The sequence below is a fragment of the Ictalurus punctatus genome, chromosome 2, assembly GCF_001660625.3.
Source record: "Ictalurus punctatus breed USDA103 chromosome 2, Coco_2.0, whole genome shotgun sequence".
Classification (NCBI taxonomy): Eukaryota; Metazoa; Chordata; class Actinopteri; order Siluriformes; family Ictaluridae; genus Ictalurus; species Ictalurus punctatus.
In genome coordinates this window covers 32,714,966-32,720,965 of record NC_030417.2, presented here as the reverse complement: position 1 = coordinate 32,720,965, position 6,000 = coordinate 32,714,966, and the positions used below count along the sequence as shown (strand labels likewise).

Genomic DNA, 6,000 nt, shown 5'->3' with positions numbered 1-6,000 from the left:
ACAGGCTATTTGAGGACTGTTGCAGACTATGTGCCACAATTCACCCCATCAACTACTGACTACGTCCTAACTATAATGCACCACGTCTCTAAGAACAGTCATCTCAAACTGTTTTCGTGAAAATGGAAACAGGTTCTTTGCTCTCCCTTGCCGTTCTCAATCTCAGGATCTGAATACAATACTGAATTGTTTGACATCCATCATGCTATTGGTCATTTCAATCTGCATATTCCTGGTCTAGAGTATAAACCACTTAAAGGGAGAGTGAAGAAAGCCAGACAGGGGGCACCCAGATTTGAACTAGGCACCTCTTGATCTGCAGTCAAATGCTCTACCACTGAAAACATACTTCCTACTTCTGTCAGCCAAGAACAAGAAGCCGCGGATGCTGTGGGCAGAGGCTCATCAACACTGCTCAGCCGAACTGGGGAACGAACGCGGTGTTTTTGATGACCGATGAATTTCGGGTTCTTCTAATGGCACACAGATGCTTGTGTCAGAATTGGCGCCAACAGCATGAATCCATGGACGCATCCTGCCTTGTGTCAACAGTCCAAGCCGGTGGAGTGGGTGTAACGGCGTGGGGAATGTTTTGTTGTTACACTGTGGGCATGTTAATTCCAGTCGACCATCACTTGAAAGCCACAGGCTATTTGAGGATTCTTGCACACTATGTGCCACAATTCACCCCATCAACTACTGACTACTTCCTAACTATAATGCACCACGTCTCTAAGAACAGTCATCTCAAACTGTTTTCATGAAAATGGAAACGGGTTCTTTGCTCTCCCTTGCCGTTCTCAATCGCAGGATCTGAATATAATACTGAATTGTTTGACATCCATCATGCTATTGGTCATTTCAATCTGCATATTCCTGGTCTAGAGTATAAACCACTTAAAGGGAGAGTGAAGAAAGCCAGACAGGGGGCACCCAGATTTGAACTAGGGACCTCTTGATCTGCAGTCAAATGCTCTACCACTGAGCTATACCCCCACGTTAACTAAACTGCACAGCATCACTGCTGCTTTGTATAGGATGGACCTTTGTAACGCAATCATAGCCAGTTATAATCATGTCACAGCTAAGGGTACCTCAATACAGACAAGAGCCAGACAGGGGGAAAACAGATTTTAACCCCAATCTCTTGTTCTGCATTAAAGTGCCCTACCGCACAGCAATGCCCCCAAAAAACATACTTCCTACTTCTGTCGGCCAAGAACAAGAAGCCGCGGATGCTGTGGGCACAAGCTCATCAACACTGCTCAGCCGAACAGGGGAACGAACGCGGTGTTTTTGATGACCGATGAATTTTGGGTTCTTCTAATGGCACACAGATGCTTGTGTCAGAATTGGCGCCAACAGCATGAATCCATGGACGCATCCTGCCTTGTGTCAACAGTCCAAGCCGGTGGAGGGGGTGTAACGGCGTGGGGACTATTTTGTTGTTACACTGTGGGCATGTTAATTCCAGTCGACCATCACTTGAAAGCCACAGGCTATTTGAGGATTGTTGCTGACTAGACAGGGGGAAAACAGATTTTAACCCCAATCTCTTGTTCTGCATTAAAGTGCCCTACCTACAAGAAGCCGCGGATGCAGTGGGCACAGGCTCATCAACACTGCTCAGCCGAACAGGGGAACGAACGCGGTGACCGATGAATTTCGGGTTCTTCTAATGGCACACAGATGCTTGTGTCAGAATTGGCGCCAACAGCATGAATCCATGGACGCATCCTGCCTTGTGTCAACAGTCCAAGCCGGTGGAGGGGGTGTAACGGCGTGGGGAATGTTTTCTTGTTACACTGTGGGCATGTTAATTCCAGTCGACCATCACTTGAAAGCCACAGGCTATTTGAGGATTGTTGCAGACTATGTGCCACAATTCACCCCATCAACTACTGACTACTTCCAAACTATAATGCACCACGTCTCTAAGAACAGTCATCTCAAACTGTTTTCGTGAAAATGGAAACAGGTTCTTTGCTCTCCCTTGCCGTTCTCAATCTCAGGATCTGAATACAACACTGAATTGTTTGACATCCATCATGCTATTGGTCATTTCAATCTGCATATTCCTGGTCTAGAGTATAAACCACTTAAAGGGAGAGTGAAGAAAGCCAGACAGGGGGCACCCAGATTTGAACTAGGGACCTCTTGATCTGCAGTCAAATGCTCTACCACTGAAAACATACTTCCTACTTCTGTCAGCCAAGAACAAGAAGCCGCGGATGCTGTGGGCACAGGCTCATCAACACTGCTCAGCCGAACAGGGGAACGAACGCGGTGTTTTTGATGACCGATGAATTTCGGGTTCTTCTAATGGCACACAGATGCTTGTGTCAGAATTGGCGCCAACAGCATGAATCCATGGACGTATCCTGCCTTGTGTCAACAGTCCAAGCCGGTGGAGGGGGTGTAACGGCGTGGGGAATATTTTGTTGTTACACTGTGGGCATGTTAATTCCAGTCGACCATCACTTGAAAGCCACAGGCTATTTGAGGATTGTTGCTGACTAGACAGGGGGAAAACAGATTTTAACCCCAATCTCTTGTTCTGCATTAAAGTGCCCTACCTACAAGAAGCCACGGATGCAGTGGGCACAGGCTCATCAACACTGCTCAGCCGAACAGGGGAACGAACGCGGTGTTTTTGATGACCGATGAATTTCGGGTTCTTCTAATGGCACACAGATGCTTGTGTCAGAATTGGCGCCAACAGCATGAATCCATGGACGCATCCTGCCTTGTGTCAACAGTCCAAGCCGGTGGAGGGGGTGTAACGGCGTGGGGACTATTTTGTTGTTACACTGTGGGCATGTTAATTCCAGTCGACCATCACTTGAAAGCCACAGGCTATTTGAGGATTGTTGCTGACTAGACAGGGGGAAAACAGATTTTAACCCCAATCTCTTGTTCTGCATTAAAGTGCCCTACCTACAAGAAGCCGCGGATGCAGTGGGCACAGGCTCATCAACACTGCTCAGCCGAACAGGGGAACGAACGCGGTGACCGATGAATTTCGGGTTCTTCTAATGGCACACAGATGCTTGTGTCAGAATTGGCGCCAACAGCATGAATCCATGGACGCATCCTGCCTTGTGTCAACAGTCCAAGCCGGTGGAGGGGGTGTAACGGCGTGGGGAATGTTTTCTTGTTACACTGTGGGCATGTTAATTCCAGTCGACCATCACTTGAAAGCCACAGGCTATTTGAGGATTGTTGCAGACTATGTGCCACAATTCACCCCATCAACTACTGACTACTTCCTAACTATAATGCACCACGTCTCTAAGAACAGTCATCTCAAACTGTTTTCGTGAAAATGGAAACAGGTTCTTTGCTCTCCCTTGCCGTTCTCAATCTCAGGATCTGAATACAACACTGAATTGTTTGACATCCATCATGCTATTGGTCATTTCAATCTGCATATTCCTGGTCTAGAGTATAAACCACTTAAAGGGAGAGTGAAGAAAGCCAGACAGGGGGCACCCAGATTTGAACTAGGGACCTCTTGATCTGCAGTCAAATGCTCTACCACTGAGCTATACCCCCACATTAACTAAACTGCACAGCATCACTGCTGCTTTGTATAGGATGGACCTTTGTAACGCAATCATAGCCAGTTATAATCATGTCACAGCTAAGGGTACCTCAATACAGACAAGAGCCAGACAGGGGGAAAACAGATTTTAACCCCAATCCCTTGTTCTGCATTAAAGTGCCCTACCGCACAGCAATGCCCCCAAAAAACATACTTCCTACTTCTGTCGGCCAAGAACAAGAAGCCGCGGATGCTGTGGGCACAAGCTCATCAACACTGCTCAGCCGAACAGGGGAACGAACGCGGTGTTTTTGATGACCGATGAATTTTGGGTTCTTCTAATGGCACACAGATGCTTGTGTCAGAATTGGCGCCAACAGCATGAATCCATGGACGCATCCTGCCTTGTGTCAACAGTCCAAGCCGGTGGAGGGGGTGTAACGGCGTGGGGACTATTTTGTTGTTACACTGTGGGCATGTTAATTCCAGTCGACCATCACTTGAAAGACACAGGCTATTTGAGGATTGTTGCTGACTAGACAGGGGGAAAACAGATTTTAACCCCAATCTCTTGTTCTGCATTAAAGTGCCCTACCTACAAGAAGTCGCGGATGCAGTGGGCACAAGCTCATCAACACTGCTCAGCCAAACAGGGGAACGAACGCGGTGTTTTTGATGACCGATGAATTTCGGGTTCTTCTAATGGCACACAGATGCTTGTGTCAGAATTGGCGCCAACAGCATGAATCCATGGACGCATCCTGCCTTGTGTCAACAGTCCAAGCCGGTGGAGTGGGTGTAACAGCGTGGGGAATGTTTTCTTGTTACACTGTGGGCATGTTAATTCCAGTCGACCATCACTTGAAAGCCACAGGCTATTTGAGGATTGTTGCAGACTATGTGCCACAATTCACCCCATCAACTACTGACTACTTCCTAACTATAATGCACCACGTCTCTAAGAACAGTCATCTCAAACTGTTTTCATGAAAATGGAAACGGGTTCTTTGCTCTACCTTGCTGTTCTCAATCTCAGGATCTGAATACAATACTGAATTGTTTGACATCCATCATGCTGTTGGTCATTTCAATCTGCATATTCCTGGTCTAGAGTATAAATCACTTAAAGGGAGAGTGAAGAAAGCCAGACAGGGGGCACCCAGATTTGAACTAGGGACCTCTTGATCTGCAGTCAAATGCTCTACCACTGAAAACATACTTCCTACTTCTGTCAGCCAAGAACAAGAAGCCGCGGATGCTGTGGGCACAGGCTCATCAACACTGCTCAGCCGAACAGGGGAACGAACGCGGTGTTTTTGATGACCGATGAATTTCGGGTTCTTCTAATGGCACACAGATGCTTGTGTCAGAATTGGCGCCAACAGCATGAATCCATGGACGTATCCTGCCTTGTGTCAACAGTCCAAGCCGGTGGAGGGGGTGTAACGGCGTGGGGAATATTTTGTTGTTACACTGTGGGCATGTTAATTCCAGTCGACCATCACTTGAAAGCCACAGGCTATTTGAGGATTGTTGCTGACTAGACAGGGGGAAAACAGATTTTAACCCCAATCTCTTGTTCTGCATTAAAGTGCCCTACCTACAAGAAGCCACGGATGCAGTGGGCACAGGCTCATCAACACTGCTCAGCCGAACAGGGGAACGAACGCGGTGTTTTTGATGACCGATGAATTTCGGGTTCTTCTAATGGCACACAGATGCTTGTGTCAGAATTGGCGCCAACAGCATGAATCCATGGACGCATCCTGCCTTGTGTCAACAGTCCAAGCCGGTGGAGTGGGTGTAACGGCGTGGGGAATGTTTTCTTGTTACACTGTGGGCATGTTAATTCCAGTCGACCATCAATTGAAAGCCACAGGCTATTTGAGGATTGTTGCAGACTATGTGCCACAATTCACCCCATCAACTACTGACTACTTCCTAACTATAATGCACCACGTCTCTAAGAACAGTCATCTCAAACTGTTTTCATGAAAATGGAAACGGGTTCTTTGCTCTCCCTTGCCGTTCTCAATCTCAGGATCTGAATACAATACTGAATTGTTTGACATCCATCATGCTATTGGTCATTTCAATCTGCATATTCCTGGTCTAGAGTATAAACCACTTAAAGGGAGAGTGAAGAAAGCCAGACAGGGGGCATCCAGATTTGAACTAGGGACCTCTTGATCTGCAGTCAAATGCTCAACCACTGAAAACATACTTCCTACTTCTGTCAGCCAAGAACAAGAAGCCGCGGATGCTGTGGGCACAGGCTCATCAACACTACTCAGCCGAACAGGGGAACGAACGCGGTGTTTTTGATGACCGATGAATTTCGGGTTCTTCTAATGGCACACAGATGCTTGTGTCAGAATTGGCGCCAACAGCATGAATCCATGGACGTATCCTGCCTTGTGTCAACAGTCCAAGCCGGTGGAGGGGGTGTAACGGCG

The 6,000-nt window shown here is 47.4% G+C and overlaps 2 non-coding genes across 2 annotated transcripts; both read right to left on the bottom strand.

Annotated features, from left to right (window-relative positions):
- Window positions 1–924: 924 nt before the first annotated feature.
- Window positions 925–996, bottom strand: trnac-gca (transfer RNA cysteine (anticodon GCA)). The gene has a single exon. It is a non-coding gene; the product is annotated as a tRNA-Cys (tRNA).
- A 2,487-nt stretch (window positions 997–3,483) lies between these two features.
- trnac-gca (transfer RNA cysteine (anticodon GCA)) lies at window positions 3,484–3,555 on the bottom strand. The gene has a single exon. It is a non-coding gene; the product is annotated as a tRNA-Cys (tRNA).
- Between the last annotated feature and the right edge of the window lie 2,445 nt (window positions 3,556–6,000).